Below are 13242 nucleotides of genomic sequence, written 5' to 3'. Positions count from 1 at the left end.
AAGGAATGTGGCAGTAAACAAGAGTGTTTAGTTTGTGATTCACTTTAAGGGGCTTGACCTAATCCAAATTGATGGTCCACCCTAATAGAGGTGAACGTTTGTCTGCCAGATTGTTTATGGCCCAGAATAGGAAGGGTGGGTGAAACAATGACTTAACCATGCTCCAAAAGTCAGGTGCACGTTATCAGTATTATTAAAGGGTTACCCATCATTCTTAACACCCCTAAAATAACTCTGGCCAACCATAGCCTATTGTGAAATTTTTTTTTTTTACGTCAATGGGATTTTTTTTTTTTTTTTTACAAAACCCTCTCCAACCAACGGAAATCCATTTCAAGCCAAAGTTGAACTATCATTCAGCCACACTGGCAGCAAGGTTAGATCATGTGAAAACTTCAAATAAAAGCCCATAAACAATGAAAACAGGTCGAGAACGAAGAACAAAATAAACACACCTTCGATTTTGGCAGTTCGTTCAGGATATACCCACTGAGAGGATGCATTGTCTTTCCCAAAGACTATGTTCGTCATGTCCACAGAGAGACATTGGCACTGATAAACTGCACTACATGTGCAGAATGTAAAACAATTAAGACGGTTTCCCATGCTGACTTGCTTCCTGTGAGAAGCGATGCCAAAAGCAGTGCAATTAAAAAAAAATAGAAAAGCTTAAGCAGAGCAGAAACAAGGCGCCAATTAATAAATAATGCAGTTGCATAATGGAAGCTGCAGTTCTGCTAAAAGGATATCCTTTGTTTAGCATAAGTGACTTCCACTTAGGCCTGTTTGCTCTGAGAGACACTCGTAACGCTAGCATCTGTGACATGTGAACAATACGTCCTTGACAAAATGTTTTGTTTATTTACTGGCATTAAAGATTTCAGCAGGCAGGAAATATACTGTCTGAGTCATGTCTGCAGGTTTGAGGATGTAGCACAAGAACCTGGTTTTCTTAGATAGTCAAAAGGAATGCAAGGGGGTGTTCAAGCTAAAGGTTTTTTTTTACGTGCCAGTTACAGTAAATATCATGTTTTTGACAGTATACTGCAGGTTCATCTGTTTATATCGTTCATCTGTCAAATGAAAATTTTATTTTGGACCACACACAGGGCTTCAAAAAAAAAAAAAAGTCGTATGGGTAAAGTATCTTCTCCCCCTTTTACAGGAAGGGATTAGTGCTTATTATTAAAACCTCCTTCCTAGTCTAATTGGTTATGAAACTCTGACCACTGTTATTCATATTCTCTTGAACTTCTCAACTCTAATTGCACTTCCTACGTTGTTGGGCCATTAGGACTCTATGGTAAAGACATTAAGAGGTCAAAACCTTTTGTTCATTCCCAGAAATAATGACAGCAAACAATTTATAAATAAACTCAAAGAAATATCTGCTTGACTCATAAATATCGTTCACACCGCTACAATTAAGCTACTACGACTACTACACCGACCCTTAAAGATCAGATAAGATACACTATATTGAGCCCCATAAGGGAAATTCACACGTTACAGCAGCTTCAAGTTGAACAGTAAGAGAATGAATAATAAAAATTAAAAATGCAAAGAACACAATACAGTGGTGCTTGAAAGTTTGTGAACCCTTTAGAATTTTCTACATTTCTGCATAAATATGACCTAACACATCATCAGATTTTCAGGTCAGAGTCAGGTGTTTTCAATCAATGGGATGACAATCAGGTGTGAGTGGGCACCCTGTTTTATTTAAAAAACAGGGATCTATCAAAGTATGATCTTCACAACACGTTTGTGGAAGTGCATCATGGCACGAAAAAAAGGAGATTTCTGAGCACCTCAGACAAAGCGTTGTTGATGCTCATCGGGCAGGAAAAAGTTGAAAACCATCTCTAAAGAGTTTGGATTCCACCAATCCACAGTCAGACAGATTGTGTACAAATGGAGGAAATTCAAGACCGTTGTTACCCTCCCCAGGAGTGGTCGACCAACAAAGATCACTCCAAGAGTAAGGCGTGTAATAGTCGGCGAGGTCACAAAGGACCCCAGGGTAACTTCGAAGCAACTGAAGGCCTCTCTCACATTGGCTAATGTTAATGTTCATGAGTCCACCATCAGGAGAACACTGAACAACAATGGTGTGCATGGCAGGGTTGCAAGGAGAAAGTCACTGCTCTCCAAAAAGAACATTGCTGCTCGTCTGCAGTTTACTAAAGATCACGTGGACAAGCCAGAAGGCTATTGGAAAAATGATTTGTTGAGACCAAAATAGAACTTTTTGGTTTAAATGAGAAGCGTTATGTTTGGAGAAAGGAAAACACTGCATTCCAGCATAAGAACCTTATCCCATCTGTGAATCATGGTGGTGGTAGTGTCATGGTTTGGGCCTGTTTTGCTGCATCTGGGCCAAGACGGCTTGCCATCATTGATGGAACAATGAATTCTGAATTATACCAGTGAATTCTAAAGGAAAATGTCAGGACATCTGTCCATGAACTGAATCTCAAGAGAAGGTGGGTCATGCAGCAAGACAACGACCCTAAGCACACAAGTCGTTCTACCAAAGAATGGTTAAAGAAGAATAAAGTTAATATTTTGGAATGGCCAAGTCAACGTCCTGACCTTAATCCAATCGAAATGTTGTGGAAGGACCTGAAGCGAGCAGTTCATGTGAGGAAACTCACCAACATCCCAGAGCTGAAGCTGTTCTGTACGGAGGAATGGGCTAAAATTCCTCCAAGCCGGTGTGCAGGACTGATTAACAGTTACTGCAAACGTTTAGTTGCAGTTATTGCTGCACAAGGGGGTCACATCAGATACTGAAAGCAAAGGTTCACATACTGTCGCCATTCACAGATATGTAATATTGGATCATTTTCCTCAATAAATAAATGACCAAGTATAATATTTTTGTCTCATTTGTTTAACTGGGTTCTCTTTATCCACTTTTAAGACTTGTGTGAAAATCTGATGTTGTTTTAGGTCATATTTCTGCAGAAATATAGAAAATTCTAAAGGGTTCACAAACTTTTAAGCACCACTGTAAATACATTATATGCAAAATATACAGTACCGGTAAAAAAAACTGGACACGCCTACTCATTCATAGGTTTTTCTGTATTTTCTGAAGACATCAAAACTATGAAATAACATCTGGAACATATATGGAATTATGTTTTAGATTCTTCAGCGTATCCCACATTTACCTTGATGATGCTTTGCACACTACTGGCATTATCTTAACCAGCTCCATGAGGTAGTTCACCTGGAATGCTTTTCAATTAACAGCTGCGCCTCGTCAAAAGTTAATTAGTGGACGGGTTTCTTGCCTTCTTAATGCGTTTGAGAGCAAACAGTAAATCATAAATAATAAAAATACAAATAATTAAATAGCCCTATTCCATCCACAACTGTAGTAATCCATATGATTCTATCCACATTCACTGGATATGAGCAATCGTGCACTCCGATTGGCTACTCTGCTACTAGGCTATCAGCTCATATATCATGAGTAGAGAAAAACAAAATGGAGAAGCGTCTTGCTGAACCAACCGAGGACGAAATAAAAACTCTACTCGAAAACAAAACCCCCCAAAATACAAAAAAACAACAAAATATGGAATAAAAGTATTTGATGGGAAGAATGTATCTTTTTTCATAGATATTTTTTTGGGCTTTGTTCACCTTTACTGGATAGGACAGGAAACAAGCAGGAGAGAGAGAGACGGGGAAGGATCAGGAAATGACCTCGGGTCGGAATCGAACCCAGGTCCCCGGATTTATGGTATGGCGCCTTAGCCACCTGAGCTACGACACCTCCCTTTTTTCATTTTTCAAGAATTATTATTAGCGCATTTTTCACAAATTGCTCCTGTCATTTCACTTTGTTTTTATTTATCGAATTTGCAAAAAAATAAAATAAAAATGCTCTGTTTCTCAAAATCCAGTGAACGTGGATAGTGTAACTGCTGTGCATATTACTTGCAATAATTAATAATAATTTGTTTACATATATTATTTATGTGGTTTATTTCTTGTGAAGATTTATTTGTATTGTGCAACTCAAGCCCAAGCCTTCTCAGTCCTTCTTTCTACATGTCAGAACATGTCTCAGGGTTTACATGAATAATGTGAAACTATTTGAGACACTTCTGGCAGTGTAGTGAGTAACAGGTGCTGAAGGAGAACCATGTGAGGACAAACAGTGCTAATTTCTGCTGGAAAGCACCACATCTGGTAGGATCACAGGGCGCAATTAATTGCAGGAATCCACCAAGAAAGTTTCAAGAAGAAGTTGTTTATCCTCTGTTTTCAAGATCTCATCTCATCTCGTTATCTCTAGCCGCTTTATCCTGTTCTACAGGGTCGCAGGCAAGCTGGAGCCTATCCCAGCTGACTATGGGCAAAAGGCGGGGTACACCCTGGACAAGTCGCCAGGTCATCACAGGGCTGACACATAGACAACCATTCACACTCACTTTAGAGTTGCCAGTTAACCTAACCTGCATGTCTTTGGACTGTGGGGGAAACCGGAGCAAACCCACGCGGACAACATGCAAACTCCGCACAGAAAGGTCCTCACCGGCCCCGGGGCTCGAACCCAGGACCTTCTTGCTGTGAGGCAACAGTGCTAACCACTACACCACCATGCCACCCTCTGGTTTCAAGATGATCCTAGTATTTCCTATTTTGATTTTGAGGGTTTTTTTGTTCAAAACTCATTCCCCCTGTGTTGTATGCAGCCAGCGAGTTCGACAGTGGATTGTTGACGGTGAATTGGAATGAAGAGAAAAATAAATCCATCTGTATAAAGAACCAGCGTCGCTTATTTCATGGAGGGAGTGATAGTCGAACTCGGACCTGCGTGAACTCACCGTGACCTGCTTGTGTCGACGGTTCGCCAAGATGGGAAATACAGATAAGCCACTGTTCAGCATTGAGGACACATAAGTTTATCAGTTTTCATGAATACGTCCATAAGTCAGACACTTAAGTTTGTGTACTGAAAGGGGACATAAGAATTGAACATTGGACATAAGAATATAAATAGTTTACACTGTTTATACTGTCTGAGTGTTTAGTCTATGTCTAGTTCTTATCTAGTGTTTATACTGTTTATATTGTTTGTCTGAGTGATTAGTCTATGTCTAGTTCTTATCTAGTGTTTATACTGTTTATATTGTTTGTCTGAGTGATTAGTCTATGTCTAGTTCTTATCTAGAGTGTTTATACTGTTTATATTGTTTGTTTTTTCAATTATTCGATTTTTATTTTTATTTATTGCATTGCCTGTTTGCACCGTGGGTCACCGTGTGCTGTACGGTATGTCGAGAATGTATAGCATATATGACAATAAAGTTGACTTGATTTGACTTGACTTGAAAACCTATAAGGGACTGTGTGTACCAACTAAGAAGAACAGTGTTTCACAAGATATGAATTGCATTGATGGAATTGATTTATTTACATCGTGTATATCTTGATCCTTAATTATTTAATTGAGCAAGGGTAATTGATTTCCTTTGAAGAAGAGGGAAATTTTGTGTGTGCATGTAACTAAGTTCATATTTAAGCTCATATTTGGCAAGAGGGTTTCTATTCATATTTAAGTATTTCTATGCAAGCTCATTGAGGTGTCGCCATAAGGGCCTTGTCAATGCCTATTTTAAAGGTTGCTTTAAAGGCAGTAACCTAATTTGATGTTTCTTTTCAGTTGAAACATATTTTTGTGGAAATGTTCATTATTAACTCATCTCATCTCATCTCATTATCTCTAGCCGCTTTATCCTGTTCTACAGGGTCGCAGGCAAGCTGGAGCCTATCCCAGCTGACTACGGGCGAAAGGCGGGGTACACCCTGGACAAGTCGCCAGGTCATCACAGCGCTGACACATAGACTCATCTCATCTCATCTCATTATCTCTAGCCGCTTTATCCTGTTCTACAGGGTCGCAGGCAAGCTGGAGCCTATCCCAGCTGACTACGGGCGAAAGGCGGGGTACACCCTGGACAAGTCGCCAGGTCATCACAGGGCTGACACTTTGGCCAAGTTTACATTAGACCGTATCTGTCTCGTTTTCTTCGCGGATGCACTGTCCGTTTACATTAAAACGCCTGGAAACGCCGGGAAACGGGAATCCGCCAGGGTCCACGTATTCAATCCAGATCGTGTCTGGTCCGGTGCTGTGTAAACATTGAGGATATGCGGATACGCTGTGCTGAGCTCTAGCTGGCGTCGTCATTGGACAACGTCACTGTGACATCCACCTTCCTGATTCGTTGGCGCTGGTCATGTGACGCGACTGCTGAAAAACGGCGCGGACTTCCGCCTTGTAGCACCTTTCATTAAAGAGTATAAAAGTATGAAAATACTGCAAATACTGCCCATTGTGTAGTTATGATTGTCTTTAGGCTTGCCATCCTTCCACTTGCAAGTGGTAAGTGATATGCGCTGGGATCACACACACAGCGGCTCAGTCCCGAATCACTGCTTGTGCACTTCACTCGCGCGCTCTGTGAGCTGCGCAGGGCCGGAGTGCGCACCCTCCAGAGGGCACTCGCTGTTCAGGGCGGAGTGATTTGGAGCGCAGGATGCCTGCGGAGCCGAGCGTATCCGTGTATTGGTGTTGCTGTGTGCACGCGAATCGTGTATTGGTGTTGCTGTGTGCACGCTAATCGTTTTAAAAATGTTAATCTGATGATCTGCTGATACGGTCTAATGTAAACCCCACCATAGACAACCATTCACACTCACATTCACGCCTACGGTCAATTTAGAGTCACCAGTTAACCTAACCTGCATGTCTTTGGAGGAAACCGGAGCACCCGGAGGAAACCCACGCGGACACGGGGAGAACATGCAAACTCCGCACAGAAAGGCCCTCGCCGGCCACGGGGCTCGAACCCGGACCTTCTTGCTGTGAGGCGACAGTGCTAACCACTACACCACCATGCCGCCCTCATTATTAACTACTTATTTGAGATAAGTATATTGTGTAAAGGTCATTTCCAAATAAGCTAAAATGTCGCAAACAAGTGAAGAGACTCGTTATGTAGCAGTTTCTACAGAACAAGCAGCAGAGCCAGGGCAGATAGATGAGTCTAGAGTTGTACAACCAGCAGTACAGTCTGAAGAGCCTCGTAGAGGTGAGCGAGCCCGCAGATTAACACAAAAGGGAAGGGAATTTCAGCAAGAAAAAACTAGCAGACTACTACTTCGCTTTGACAGTATTTATGAACGATGGAAGGCTCTAACTAAGGTAGCTAAAAAATCTGTAATAAAACAGGACCGGAGTAACATCCTCCAAGAGCACATCAGCAGTATTCAAAGAGAATTGTCTGAGCTGAAAATTGTTTATGATGACTACAGAAGGATTGACAGCCCATCACATGACATGCGCCGCAAGCTGGACAAGGGTATATCAGTCACCAGGATTGTTGTAAAAAATGCTCAGTCACAAATTCAAGATCAAGGGCGGCTGGTGCATAAGGGCGATTGGGCGACGCACTGCCAAAACGAAAAAAAAAAGTTTTTTTTCTTTTATTAAAACAAACTTTCACCAGCGCTGCTCGAGGCCGTTTTAATCTGTCTCTGGGTATCATTGTCCAATCAGGGTGGTCTTGCTTCTAGAGTACCGCCCCTTTTGGGGCGATTTCAGTCACGCTGAAAATCGCCCAAGAGTTCACTGATAGAGTCCCATGTTAATATATTTTTTTTCTCCTAACTGACACTTCAATGCAATCTCTATGGGTTCCGGGGGGGGGCTTGCCCTAACGTGCTTAGGTCACTGTGAAGCGCGGCAAAGTTGCATTCGATCCGCTCAGTTTCTGAGGTGAGATGGATGCGGAAAGCAATTCAGTGCGGTCCTTAAAAGAAGTTCCATTTAGTCAGCGATCAAATCGAGCTGAATTGGCAACAAAACAAGCTGGACCCCCCTCGACCAAATCTAACAAATTTCGACAAGGGGGGGAAATCATATACTCGAGGTTTTACTTCAACATGGTACCAGCGCAAATCCTGGCTAACTGGCTGCGAGGACGCCTCAGCGGTTTTCTGCTCCCCCTGCTTACTTTTCCACCCTGGAGGTGGCTCCACGGACAACACTGCTTGGACGGTCACTGGAGTTTCGGAGATGCATCATTTGTCGGAGAAAATAAAAAAACACGAGTCATCAAAGATTCATATGGGCAGCTGCCTGAAATTTTCGGCTTTTGGGAGAGTGAACATCGCTACACAACCGGATGAGGGCTACAGGCTAGCAGTTCGCCGCCACAACGATGAGGTGAGCAAGAACAGGCACATATTAAACTGGCTCATCCAATGCGTGAAATTTTGTGGAGTGTTCGAGTTAGCTCTACGAGGCAAAGACGAAACTGAGGGCTCCAGTCACCGTGGTGTTTTTCTGGGTTTGGTTGACTTCGTGACACACACACACAGTCACAGAATCCGTTCACTTTTGATGTTTTCAATGTGCATTTTTATATTTGCCACACTTTGCTCTGAGAGTTAGCACTTTGGTAATATCCTTGGTAAATACCAGTAATTGCAAGATCTAAAGATCCACTCATCTATTTATTCAACTGCTATTGTTATGTTAGCCAACTATTTACAATGTTTTGTTACAGTAAGTGCACTTTCCTGTTTGTCCTTAAGTTGCACAGTCTGTAAAATTCTTGCTGGTCATGGAGTTTGAAGCACAAAATCTATTTACAGAACATTCTGTAGAACAGTTGACTTGCTACCTAGGTCAATTTACTTCAGTCCTGTGGACATTTATGGTCCGTGTAGACATAACGGGGGAAAATTGCCCCCCTGAAAAAAAATTCAGGAGCCGCCACTGTTCAAGATGTAAGGGAGGAGCTGTGCTGGCCTGAAGACAACTCTGTGTCTGCATCTTCAATCTCTAGTGTGTCACCTCCAGCATCTGATTGTTCTAAAGATCATTCCATTCACTCTGTCTCTTCAGTTAAAAGGCAAGAAGCTGCTGCTGAGTATGAAACTACTCGAGCTGTATTAGAGATTACGGCTGAGCAAGAATGCCACCAAGAGAAACTGCTAAAACTTGAAGCTGAGGAATGGCAGATAGTCGCAGACCAAGAAGCAGCTGCATTAACTTGCCGTCTTCAAGGAGAAAAGGAAGAGACTGAACGTAGGATAGAAAAGGAAAGACAAGAGGCTGCTCTCTTAAAGAAACAGCAAGAAGAGAGTGCTGCAAGAAAAAGGTCTGTAGAAGACTTGAAAAGAGAGCTTCAGCGTCTGGAGGAGCTGAAAAAGCTGAATGCTGCCAAGGCAAAGCTTAAGGTTTATGATGGAGCTGAATTCTATCCAGACCAAGAACGTGCACGACAGAACTCTGTACTACCTACAGCTGCACCAGAAGGTAATCAGGTGAATTCTGTGCCTTTGTATCCACAACCACTGAGAGACATGGCTCCAAGGAAAACGCTTCAAGATGACTCAGGAGAGCTTGTAAAAGTATTGGCTGAGGCTATATCAGCAAACAGGCTACCCATTCCAGAGCCAACAATCTTTAGTGGAGATCCACTTAAGTTTAATCATTGGAAGTCATCCTTTCAGGCACTGATTGAGAGGAAAAATATTCCAACTTCAGAGAAAATCTTCTTCCTTCAGAAATATGTTGGAGGAGCAGCTAAAGAGGCCATAGAAGGCAGTGGCGGCTGGTAGTCTTTCAAACAGGGGAGGCTGGTCGGTTACGATATTTCCAGATTTTAAAAGAAAAAAAACACATCAATTTTGCCCATACTCTTGCCTCTGATCTGGCTGATTGTTGGCAGGGTCACAAACTGTGAAATAACAGGTTCTTTTGGCCCATTAGCTTACTGTCCAATATACATGATGGTGGTGTTGGGGGGGTATATTTTAACATTTTATATTTTAAAATTGTGGCATGTTGTTTAAAAATTGATCATTACTGAAAGCAGCTCTTTGTCAGGAATGTCAGCAGTAACAGCAGAGTGTTCTGGAATAGGCACAAGCACTGACCTTGGGGAGCCAAACATAGAGCTGGGTGCCACACATTTCATTCAATGACACTTTCCCTATATTTTACTTATTTTGACTGAGAAATGTTTTATTGACAATTTTGATAACTCTTCACTTTTAATCCAGGTCTGTAGTGTGAAATGTTCTCGCCTGTGTTTTTGTTTAAAAATGTTTTCCAAATTGTAGCTGTGTTTAATTCATATCCAGAAAAATATATATTCCAATATAATATACTCAGCATAAACATTTTAAATAGATTCTATATTTTTGGTCCATCCATGACATATTACTAAAGTAGCCTATTTACTGTTGTTGATGTGGGTCACTTGCTGTTAGCCAATTCACTTTCTCGTACCAGGAGAGCTGAAAGGAACGAGTATTATTCCCTACCTTTTTCACCAAGTCAATTTGAGGCGTTGGTCTACCCTGCTCTTTAATTTTAAATTTTTCCTCGAAAGGAAGACTGGCAAATGGCTTCGCCAAAATTAAATCAGCAATGCTTGGCATCCGTGCGCAGCTTTCTTGCTAGCTGACTAGTCCCCTCAAGTTCAAGTTCAGTCACTCAAATAAACAAAATTTCTGGAACTAAGATAGCAAACTTGACAACACTATATTTACACTTTATTTACAATGAAAATATATACAAACTAAAAAAGCTGGTAGAAACCATATGTAATGAATGAAATCGAAATGTAAGCTGATCTCTTACAATACACCACAGCACTTGCGAATCCGCATGGGACTGAACTGAAATTCACCGCTGCCTGTCTATAGTTGAAACGAGCTGTCAATCAAAGAAAATATCCGGCCGCTTTCACCACCCATTCCGCAGAGGGTCGTTGATTCGACGTGGAATCATCGGCATGTTCTTCGACCTGTACGTCGTCGAATCACCGTCGATCACCGACGTTGATTCAACACCGCTTTGCTCATACGAGTTTCCGTTGAAACGACGTTGAAAAGTGGCTGGTGGTCGACAGAGAATAGACCCCCTTTCACCCTTTATTCAACTACGGATTTCGGTCGATTTATAGTTGAATTTTCGGCGATGATTCATCCAACTTTACTTCCTGTTTTATGTACAACAGGAAGGCTACAAATTAAGCAAAACAGGCTAAATTAAACTAGCTAACAATAAAGCATCGGGGCTCTTGCCTAGGATGAACACACACATGCATACTTCAACCATGAAAGTGAAACTTAATTTATATCAATGTGCGTAGGCTACGTCCTGTTTAATGTACAACAGGATATAAAAATGCATGCAACAATGCACCTCTCCTAATGTTTGTCAAGCTATCTAATGAGGCATAACTTTTAACATTTATAAGGAACAGAACACACTTGAACAAGTTCTTAGAAACATTTTATGATTTATTTATAATTGTGGCCTATTCCTCCTGCGGCGCAGACCTGTACATGGAAACAGAAAAACATAACCAAAATTAATTTGATGCAGCATTGATAAAGAAAGTCAGCAGTAGGCTATGGGTTTCTAAATGCCACCCTACCTCATTATTTGGACATGGGGGAAAAACTATATTTAAAATCCAAAGAGGGATGGAGGGAGGAAAATTAAAACAAAAGAAAGAAATGAAATATAGAGTAAAGAATATTTGATAAAATTAAGGATGTTTTTATTCAGTAAACATTTAAAAAAAATGTTCTACAACACTCTAGCCTAGTGACTTACCAGTAACAAAATAGACTTGAAGTATTCAGATCCGCTCTGCATAAAGCAGCTAAATCCTCTCGCTGTCTCCTGGCAGAAAGCTCCTTGGTTTGCTTGTGTCTCAATCACAGCTGGTATTCTGTAGAAAGACTCCTTTTCACCTTTCCCATCAGCTTTGTTAGAACCCTAACACAACACAAAAGTTTACCATTGTAGGTTTATGATGAACCCGTGGGTTCACATACCGCGCGCTGCCTTTATTTCCCCCAAATCACGAGTTTGTTGGTCTTCCAATGTGGCGCAGGGTTTGTTTACTTCCGGTTTCGGGTGACGTCAGTGAAAGGGGTCTAATGGGGGCATTACCGCCACCCACTGGATTGGGGTGTAAAGCAGTCTGAACAAACGTGTAAACATAAACATAGGAGAAATGAACCCGTTTTTCTAACTCGTCCTCACTTAGTCTACTTTTCTTTTTTGATTAGTCTGGATTTGATATTGTAAATTTAAATGTGAATCAATGTATATTCATCGGAGATGAACAAATGAATAAATCTTGAGTAATCTTGAGGCGTGTGTGTCCGGGGCGCGGTGTCGCGGGGGGGGATCGAACGAACCCTCCGATCCCCCCTGGCTACGGGCCAGAATTTGCTCATCCTACCAATGTTGAAAACTGGCCGGCAAAAGTGACGATGGTTCAACGTCGTATATTCAACCTTCTCTGACGGTCGACAGATCAACCTTTACCCACGTTGATTCAACGGTGATAAATCGACCCTCTCAGACGGTGGAGAAATCGACGTTTCACCAGGGGCGTGTTTAGCCTATTTTTGGGGGTGCTCAAGCACCCCCAAAAACGAGCTCAGCACCCCCTAGCTCAGCACCCTCAAAAACACTGCTTTTGGACGTAATTTTCAGAAATAAGTGCCCTTGCGCACTGCGCAATGAATGTGTGCGCGGGCGTGTGTGTGTTCTTGAATTCACCTGTTACGTGATAGTTCTATGAGCAGTAAAATCCCTCTCCTCCTCCTCGCGTCCCCTCTGATTGGGTTGCCTGTCCGCGCGAGTGCTTGCTACGACATGGTGTTTTTTTTAACTGGATTCCACGCTGATGAGGAACTCGAAGTAGCACCTGAGTATTACTGGCATAGCGAGATGTGAAGGTACGGACTGGAGTTACAATTGTTAAACACAACACAATAATATGCATAATGCAATATTGATGTTCCCTGGTCTATGAACAGAATGATAAAAACGACATTTATCATCGATCATCAAAAGTATCTCGATATGATATCGAGATACTTTTGTGCAGAGCTGTACAAGTGCTACGGTGCTAGACCACCGTGTGTTAGTCAATTTTATTTAATGTAACATAGCGTTTACGTTTGCTTATCATTCACAAATCCAAACCCTGGTCATTGTCTGGGGGGACAGTGAGTGTGGTTTGGATATAGCCTACATTTTCAAAAGAACACTACCAAAATATAACAAATATAACAAAAAATATAAACTAATGTAAACTAATGTAAAATCATAATAATACACACTATTATTACACAATACACAATAACACATTAATTAACAATTACCACTGT

General features: G+C 41.6%; 1 long non-coding RNA gene across 1 annotated transcript; it reads right to left on the bottom strand.

Moving 5' to 3' along the window:
- Window positions 1–11328: 11328 nt before the first annotated feature.
- On the bottom strand, window positions 11329–12004 carry LOC132895033 (uncharacterized). The gene is made up of 2 exons (XR_009655703.1): window positions 11669–12004; window positions 11329–11388 (listed from the first exon to the last, which is right to left on the bottom strand). It is a non-coding gene; the product is annotated as an uncharacterized LOC132895033 (long non-coding RNA).
- Window positions 12005–13242: the final 1238 nt, after the last annotated feature.

The sequence above is a fragment of the Neoarius graeffei genome, chromosome 12, assembly GCF_027579695.1.
Source record: "Neoarius graeffei isolate fNeoGra1 chromosome 12, fNeoGra1.pri, whole genome shotgun sequence".
Lineage (NCBI taxonomy): Eukaryota > Metazoa > Chordata > Actinopteri > Siluriformes > Ariidae > Neoarius > Neoarius graeffei.
This window is presented reverse-complemented; position numbering and strand designations above follow the sequence as displayed.